Here is a 9262-nt window from a genome sequence, read left to right as displayed (position 1 = left end):
CAGTTTAGACCAGTTTGGTCCAGTTTGGTCCTGGTTTAGTTCCAGTTTGGACCAGTTTGGTCCCAGTTCCTCCCAGTCCCCCTCCCATTTTTCCCAATTTTCCCATTTTCCCCCAAATTCAAAAAAATTCCCCAAATAATCCCCAAATTTCCCAAACTCCCAAAAAATCCCAAAATTTCCCCCATTTCTCCCCCAAATTTCCTAAACTTCGTAAATTTTCCCCCTTTCCCTCCAAATTTCCCCCATTCTTCCCCAAAAATCCCCCATTTTTCCCTAAAATTCCACCCAAAAGTTCCAAATGTTTCCGTTTTCCCCAAAATTTCCCCAAAATTCCCAAATTTTTCCCATTTCCCTCCAAATTCTCCCAATTTTCCCTCATTTTCTGCCCAAAATTCGTCCAAAATTCCCAAATTTTCCCAAATTCCTCCCAATTTTCCCATTTCCCTCCAAATTCCCCCAAAATTCTCCCATTTTTTTGCCCAAAATTCCCCCAATTTTCCCATTTCCCCCAATTTTCCCCCAATTCCCCCCAAAATCCATCAATTTTCCCATTTTACTCCAAATTGCCCCAAATTCCACAAAATTCCCCAAATTCCTCATTTTCAAAAAAAAAAAATCCCCCAAATTCCCCCCAATTTTTTCCATTTTCCCAATTTTGCCCCCAAAAATCCCAAAAATTTCCCCCCAAATTCCCCATTTTCTTCCCAAAATTCCCCTAAATTTCCCCAAAATTCTCATTTCCTCCCCAAATTTCCTCAAGATTCCCATTTTCTCCCCGATTCCCCTCAAATTCCTCCAAAATCTCCCAAATTCCCCAAAATTTTTCCCTAATTTCCCCCAAATTCTCCCAATTTTCCCCCAAATTCTCCCAAATTTCCTTCAAATTTTCCTCCCCAAAAATCCCCAATTTTATCCCCCCCAAAATCCCCCAAATTTCCCATTTCCCTACAAAATTCCCCATTTTCTCCCCAAATTTCCCTCAAAATTTTCCCTAATTTTCCCATTTTCTCCCCAAATTCCCAATTTTTCCTCAATTTTCATCCAAAATTCCCCAATTTTTTTCCATTTTTCCTGGTTTCTGCCCTATTCCAGCTCCCTGACCCGAATTTCACCTCAGAATTTACCCCAAAATGTCCCAAAAAGTCTCAAATTCACCCCAAAATCCAACCCAAAAATGGCCCAACTTTACCCTAAAATCCACCCTAAAAATCCCAAAATTACCCCAAAATTTACCACAAAAAATCCCAAATTCCCCCCAAAATTATCTCAAAAAAATCCCAACATTCACCCCAAGATTTACCCCAAAATTCCCAAATTCACCTCCCGATGCTGAACCTGCTGTGAGTGACCAAAACCCCCAAAATTCACCCCAAAATATCCCCAAAGCCCTCAAAATTTCCCCAAAAATTCACCCCAAGATTCACCCCAAAAATCCCAAATTTACCCTGAAATTCACCCCAAAAAATCCGAATTTCACCCCAAAATTTACCCCAAAATTATCTCCAAAAATGCCAAATTCACCCTAAAATTCACCCAAAAATTTCCCAAATTCACCCCAAATTCCCCCCCTGATGCTGAACCTGCGGGGAGTGACCCAAAAATGTCCCCAAATGACCCCAAACCCCCAAGATTTACCCCAAAAAGTCCCAGAAATTCCCCAAAAACCCCAAATTTAACTCCTGGCACTGACCCTGCTGTGCGTGAACCCAAAAAATCCCAAAATTCCCCCAAAAATCCCAAACGTCCCAAATGACCCAAACTCACCCCAAATTACTGCAATGACCCCAAAATGCCCCCAAGTTTCCCCAAAATTGACCCCAAAATGTCCCCAATGGACCCCAAAATATCCCAAAATTGCCCCTCAAATGTCCTCAATTGTCCCCAAATGCCCCCAAATCCCCAAAACTGTCCCCGAAATTTCCCCAAATGTCCCCAAAATGACCCAAATTTGTCCCAAAATTGCCTCAAATTGACCCTGAATTGTCCCCCAAATGTCACAAAATGCCCCCAAAGTTGACCCCAAATTTTCCCCACAATTGTCCCCAAATTGTCCCCAAAATTTCCCCAATTTGTCCCCAAATTTTACCCCAAGTTTGCCCCAATTTTCCCCCAGAATTGTCCCTAAAATGTCCCAATTTGCCCCTAAATTTTACCCCAAAATTGACCCCAAATGTCCCCAAGTGTCCCAAAAATGTCCCCAAATGTCCCAAATTTGCCCCAAAAATGCCCCGAATTGACCCCAACAGTCCCAGAATTGGCCCCAAAATGCCCCCAAATTTGTCCCCAGAATTGACCCCAAAATGTCCGAAAATTGTCCCCAAATGTCCCCAAATATTCTGAAAATTGACCCCAAACTGTCCCCAAATTTTCCCCCAAATAAGCAAGAATTGTCCCCAAAATTGTCCCCAAATCTGCCAAAAATTCAACTCCAAAATTGTCCCCAAAATGTCCCCAAATATCCTGAAAATGCCCCCAAACTGTCCCCAAAATTGTCCCTAAAATTTGGCGGCCATTTTGGGACATTTGGGGACACTTTGGGGACATTGGGGGGGACATTAGGGGAAATTGGTGGGGGGGTTGGTGCCACTCTGATGCCACCTGGTGCCATTTTTGTCCCTTTAGTGCCACTCAGCACCACCTGGTGCCACTTTGTGTCACTTTGCTGCCATTCAATGCCATTTCTTGTCAGTTTTGTGCCACTTTGGCGCCATTTGTGACAATTTGATGCCACTCAGTGCCACTCTGGTGCCATTTGGTGCCACCTGGTGCCACTCTAATGCCACTCAGAGCCACCTGGTGTCACTTTGGTGCCAATTTGGTGCCACTTAATGCTACCTTGGTGCCACTTGGTGCCACCTGGTGCCACTTGATGTCCCTTTAGTGCCACTCTGGTGCCATTTTTGCCACTTTGGTGCCACTCAGTGCCACTCTAGTGCCCTTTAGTGCCACCTGGTGCCACCTGGGTGCCATTTGGTGTCCCTTTGATGCCACTTTGGTGCCACTCTGGTGCCACTTGGTGCCACCTGGTGCCACTTTTTGTCACTTTTATGCCACTTGGTGCCACTTAGTGCCACTTTGGTGCCACTTTTTGCTGATTTGATGCCAATCGGTGCCACTTTAATGCCACTTTTTGCCACTTTGGTGCCACCTGGCACCCCCTGGTGCCATTTGGTGCCATTTTGGTGCCATTTGATGCCACTTTGGTGCCATTTGATGCCACTCGGTGCCGCTCTAATGCCACTTTGGTGCCACCTGGTGCCACTTGATGTCCCTTTAGTGCCACTTTTGGCTACTTTGGTGCCACCTGGCGCCCCCTGGTGCCATTTCGGTGCCATTTGGTGCCACCTGGTGCCACTTTTGTGCCACTTTTTGCTGATTTGATGCCAATCGGTGCCCACTTCAATGCCACTTTTTGCCACTATGGTGCCACCTGGTGCCACGTGGCGTCCCCTGGTGCCATTCGGTGCCACTCTGGTGCCATTTGGTGCCATTCGGTGGCATTTCGGTGCCATTTCGCCCCCGTTTGGTGCCCCTCCCCCAGTTGGGCGTGGCCCTGGCGAGGCCCCCGCCCCCCGCGGCTCCGGTGCACAGGCGCGGGGACTGGGAGGGACTGGGACAAACTGGACAAACTGGGAGGGACTGGGAGGGATTGGGACAAACTGGGACAAACTGGTTTGAACTGGGATGGACTGGGAGGGACTGGGAGGGACTGAAGGGAAAAAATCCGGGGATTTAAGTGTTAATAATGGAGATTAAAGGGTTAATAATGGGGATTTTATAGGGGGGAAATGGGACTGGGTTATACTTGGAGGGACTGGGAGGGACTGGGGAATGAAAATTTGGTGGTTTTAGGTAAAAGTTTGGGGATTTTCGGGTTAAAAATTGGGATTTTACAGGGGAAAATAGGACTGTGTTATACTGGTTTGTACTGGGAGGGGACTGGGAGGGACTGGGGGGAAAAATCCGGGGATTTTAGGGTTAAAAATGGGGATTTTAGGGTTAAAAATGGGGATTTTAGAGGGGGAAAACGGGACTGGGAGGGGCTGGGAGTGTCCCCAAATTTTCTGATTTTTCCCCCATTTTGTGTCCCCAGAGCTGCAGCCGTTCCAGACTCTCAAAAATCCCAAATTTTCCCCAAATTTCCCCAAATTTTCCCATTTTTAACCAAATTTTGATGTGAAAAACTCCAAATTTTCTGGGTTGTTTCCACCATTTTGTGTCCCCAGAGCTGTGGCCGTTCCAGTCTCTCAAAAATCCCAAATTTGCCCAAATTTCTCCAAATTTTCCCATTTTAAACCAAATTTTTCCCATTTTGGACTAAATTTCCCACTTTTCCCCCCATTTTTAACCAAATTTTCCAATGTTAGTCCCCATTTTGTGTCCCCGGAGCTGCAGGGAAATTGGGAAAAATGGGGAAAGAATTGAAAAAAATGGAAAAAAGGGGGGGAAATCGGGAAAAAAATGGAAAAAATTGGGGAAAACAAAGGGAAAATGAGGGGGGAGGTTCTGGCTCAGAGCGTGGTCAATGATGAGAGAAATTGGGGTGAAAAATGGGGAATTGGGAAAAATGGAAAAAAATTAAAAATTGGGGGAAATGGTGGAAAAAATGGCAAAAAAATGGAAAAAATTGGGGAAAATGGGGAAATAATGGGAAAAACAAAGGGAAAATGAGGGGGAGGTTCCGGGCTCAGAGCGTGGTCAACGGGGAGAGAAATTGGGGGAAAACCAGGGAAATTGGGAAAAATGGGGAAAATTTAAAATTGGGGGAAAACAGGGAAAGAAATGAGAAAAAATGGGAAAAAATGGGGAAAATGGGGAATAACAAAGGGAAAATGAGGGGGAGGTTCTGGCTCAGAGCGTGGTCAGTGGGGAGAGAAATTGGGGGAAAAATGGGGGAATTGGGAAAATGAAGAAAATTTAAAAATTGGGGGAAAAATTGGTAAAAAACGTGGGGGGAAAAAAGGAAAAAAATGGAGTAAAACAAAGGAAAAATGGGGAAAAAATAGGAAAAAACCAGGAAAAAAACAGGGAAAATGGGGGTAAAATGTGAGGAAAAAATGTGGGAAATATGTGGGAAAAAATAGGAAAAAAACAGGGAAAAATGGGGGAAAAAAAAAGGAAAAAACTGGGGAAAAATGGGGAGGAAATGGGGAAAAATAGGAAAAAAAAAACAGGGAAAAGTGGGGAAAAAATAGGAAAAAAACGGGGGGAAATGGGAAAAATGTGGGGGAAAATGGGGAAGAAATAGGAAAAAAAAACAGGGAAAAATGGGGGGAAAGTGGGGAAAAAAATAGGAAAAAACCAGGGAAAATGGGGAAAAAATAGGAAAGAAAACAGGAAAAAATGTGGGAAAAATGGGGAATAAAATAGGAAAAAAATGTGGGGAAATGGGAGGAAAAAAACAGGAAAAAATGTGCGGAAAATGGGGTGGAAATGGGGAAAAGTAGGAAAAATGTGGGGAAAATGGGAAAAAATAGGAAAAAACAGGGAAAAGTGGGGAAAAATAGGAAAAAACGGGGAAAATGGGAGGAAAAAACAGGAAAAAATGTGGGAAAAATAGGAAAAAAACAGGGAAAAATGGGGAAAATGGAGGGAAATTGGAAAAATGGTGAAGAAATGGAAAGAACTGCAGAAAAATGGGGGAATTGGGGGGAAACAGGGAAAAATGTGGGAAACCAGGGAAAATCGGGGGGAAATGGAAAAATTGGGGAAATGGGAAAAATAGGGGGAAATGAGACAAAATGGGGGAAAAATGGGGGAAAAAGGGAGGGGAAAAGAGGGAAAAATAGGAAAAAATGGTGAAAATGGAAAAAGAGTGAAAAAACGGGGAAAATTGGGTGGAAAGTGGTGAAAATATTGGGGGGAAATGGTGAAAAACGGGTTAAAATGGTGAAAATTTGGTTTAAAATGGTGAAAATGGGTTGAAAATGGTGAAAAATGGGCAGAAAATGGTGAAAATGGGTTAAAATGGGTTAAAATGGTGAAAATGGGTTTAAAATGACGAAAATGGGTTAAAATGGTGAAAATGGGTTAAAATGGGTTAAAATGGTGAAAATGGGTTAAAAATTTGAAAAATGGGTTAAAATGGTGAAAATTTGGTTAAAATGGTGAAAATTGGAGTGGGAAACGGTGAAAATGGGTTAAAATGGTGAAAAATTGTGAAAATTGTGAATAATGGGTTAAAAATGGTGAAAATTGGGTTAAAATTGGGTGAAAATTGTGAAAAATGGGTTAAAAATGGTGACATTTGGGTGGAAATGGTGAAAATTGGGGAAATGGTGAAAATGGGTTAAAAATGGTGAAAATGGGTGGAAAATGGTGAAAATTGGTTTAAAAATGGTGAAAATGGTGAAAATTGTGAAAAATGCGTTAAAAATGGTGAAAATGGGTGCAAATGGTGAAAATTGGGCTAAAAATGGTGAAAGTTGGGTGAAAATGGTGAAAGTTGGGTGAAAATGGTGAAAATGGGTTAAAATGGTGAAAAATGGGTTAAAAATGACGAAAATGGGTTAAAATGGTGAAAAATTGTTTAAAATGGTGAAAACATTGGGGGGAAATGGTGAAAAATGGGTGGGAAATGGTTAAAATGGTGAAAATTGGGTTAAAAATGGTGAAAAATGGGTGAGGGACATCAAGATGGAGCCCGAGGACACCGAGGGTGACAATGCCAGCCCAGGAACGGCCTTGGGGACACCAGGATGGGCTGAGGGACACCAAAGTGGCCTCGGGGAGAACAATGGCCCCGAGGTCTCCTCAGATGTCCCCAAAGTCCCCAAGGTCTCCAATGTCCCCAAGGTCCCCAAGGTCCCCAATGTGCCATCACCCCAACATCTCCAATGTCCAAACATCTCCAAGGTCCCCAAGGTTTTCAATGTCCCAGTGTCCCATCACCCCAACATCTCCAAGGTCCCCAACGGCCCCTACACCCTCCATGTTCACAAGGTCCCCAAGGTCTCCAAGGTCCCAAACATCTCCAGTGTGCCCAAGGTCCCCATCATCCAATGTCCCCAGGGTCCTCAAGGTCCCCATTGCTCCAACATCCCCAATGTCCCCAGTGTCCTCCATACTCCCAAGGTCCTCAAGGTCCCCAACATCTCCAATGTCCCCGAGGACCCATCACCCCAACATCTCCAATGTCCCCAAGGTCTCCAATGTCCTCAGTATCCCCAAGGTCCCATCACCCCAACATCTCCAGTGTCCCCAACATTCTCCAATGTTCCCAAGGTCCCCAAGGCCCCATCACCCAGTGCACCTGATGTCCCCAGTGCCCCCAATGTCCCCAAGGTCCCAAAGGTCTCCAACATCTCCGATGTCCCCAGGGTCCCCAAGGTCCCCATTGCCCCAACATCTCCAATGTCCCAGTGTTTTCCAATGTCTCCAATGTCCCATCACCCCAACATCTCCAGTGTGCCCAAGGTCCCCATCATCCCAATGTCCCCAAGGTCTCCAATGTCCCCATCACCCCAACATCTCCAATGTCCCCAACATCTCCAATGTGCCCAACAACCTCCATATTCCCAAAGTCCCCAACGTCCTCAAGATTCCCAAGGTCTCCAACATCTCCAACATCTCCAAGGTCCCCAGTGTCCCCAAACTCCCCAAGGTCCCCAAGATCCCCATCACCCCAACATCTCCAACATCTCCAAGGTCCCCGAGATCTCCAAGGTCTCCTCACTCGTGTCCCCTCTCCCCCAGGCTTGTCCCCGGTGTCCTGCCACCCCGTCCTGGCGGGTGACGCACTGCTCCTGGTGGTGGCCCAGCTGCCCCGGGTGTTCCTGTGGGGCGCCGGTGGCTTCGCGCCGCATGCGGACATCCCGCACAGGGACGTCCTGCACGGGGACATCCCACACGTGGACATCCCGCACGTGGACATCCCGCACAGGGACATCCCGCACAGGGACATCCCGCACACGGACATCCTGCACAGGGACATCCCGCACAGGGACATGTGGTTATGGGGGTCCATCATGGTGATGGGGTTATGGAGGTCCATCAAGTCTATGGGTTATGGGGGTCCATCAGGGTCACGGGGGTCCATCAGGGTCATGAGGGTCCATCAAGGTCATGGTGGGTCAGCAGGATCATGGGGTTATGGAGTTCCATCAGGGTCATGGGGTTATGGGGGTCCATCGAGGTTATGTGGTTATGGGGGTCAATCAGGGTCATGGGGGTCCATCAAGGTCCTCGGGTCCATCAAGGTCCTCGGGGTCCATCAAGGTCATGGGGTTATGGGGTTCCATCAAGGCCATGTGGTTATGGGGGTCCATAAGGGTGATGTGGTTATGGGGGTCCATCAAGGTTATGGGGTTATGGGGTTCCATCAAGGCCATGGGGTTGTGGAGGTCCATCATGATTATGGGATCATGGGGTTATGGGGGTCTATCAGGGTCATGGGTCCAAGGGGTTCCATCAGGGTCATGTGGTTATGAAGGTCTATCAGGGTCATGTGGTTCCATCATGGTTATGGGATCATGGGGGTCCATCAGGGTTATGGGGTTATGGAGGTCCATCAAGGTCATGGGGGTCCATCAGGGTCATGAGGGTCCATCAAGGTCATGGTGGGTCAGCAGGATCATGGGGTTATGCAGTTCCATCAAGATCATGTGGTCAAGGGGGGTCACCAGGGTCATGCTCGGCCACCACGGTCATGATGGTCACCACATGGCCACGGGGGCCAACTGGGGTCACGTGAGCCACCTCTGACCCCCTGACCCCATGTGCAGGTAGGTGATGGTGCTGGGAGGGCTCCAACCCCACCCAACCCAAACACCCCATGGTCCCACCACCCATCTCATGGTCCCACTGCTGACCCCATGGTCCCACCACCCATCCCATGGTCCTACCACCCATCTCATGGGCCCACTGCTGACCCCATGGCCCCACCACCACCCCATGGTCCCACCACTGAGCCCAAAACCCACCCAACCCAACCAACCCAACTCAACCCAACCCAACCCAACCAACCCAACCCATCTAATCCAACCCAACCCAACCCATGGTTGTATCACCACCCCATGGTCCCACCACCCATCCCATGGTCCCACCACTGATCTCATCATGTCCAGGAGATACGCTGGGGGCACTCCAACCCAACCCAACCCATCTAGCCCAACCCAACCCAACTCAACCATCTCATGGTCCCATCACCATCCCATGGTCCCACCACCCATTCCCTGGTCTCACCACAGATCCCATGACCCCGCCACTGATCCCATGGTCCCATCACTGACCCCAAAACCCACCCCAACCCACCCCAACCCAA

The sequence above is a fragment of the Melospiza melodia genome, unplaced genomic scaffold, assembly GCF_035770615.1.
Source record: "Melospiza melodia melodia isolate bMelMel2 unplaced genomic scaffold, bMelMel2.pri scaffold_51, whole genome shotgun sequence".
Lineage (NCBI taxonomy): Eukaryota > Metazoa > Chordata > Aves > Passeriformes > Passerellidae > Melospiza > Melospiza melodia.
Note: the sequence above shows the minus strand (reverse complement) of the source record.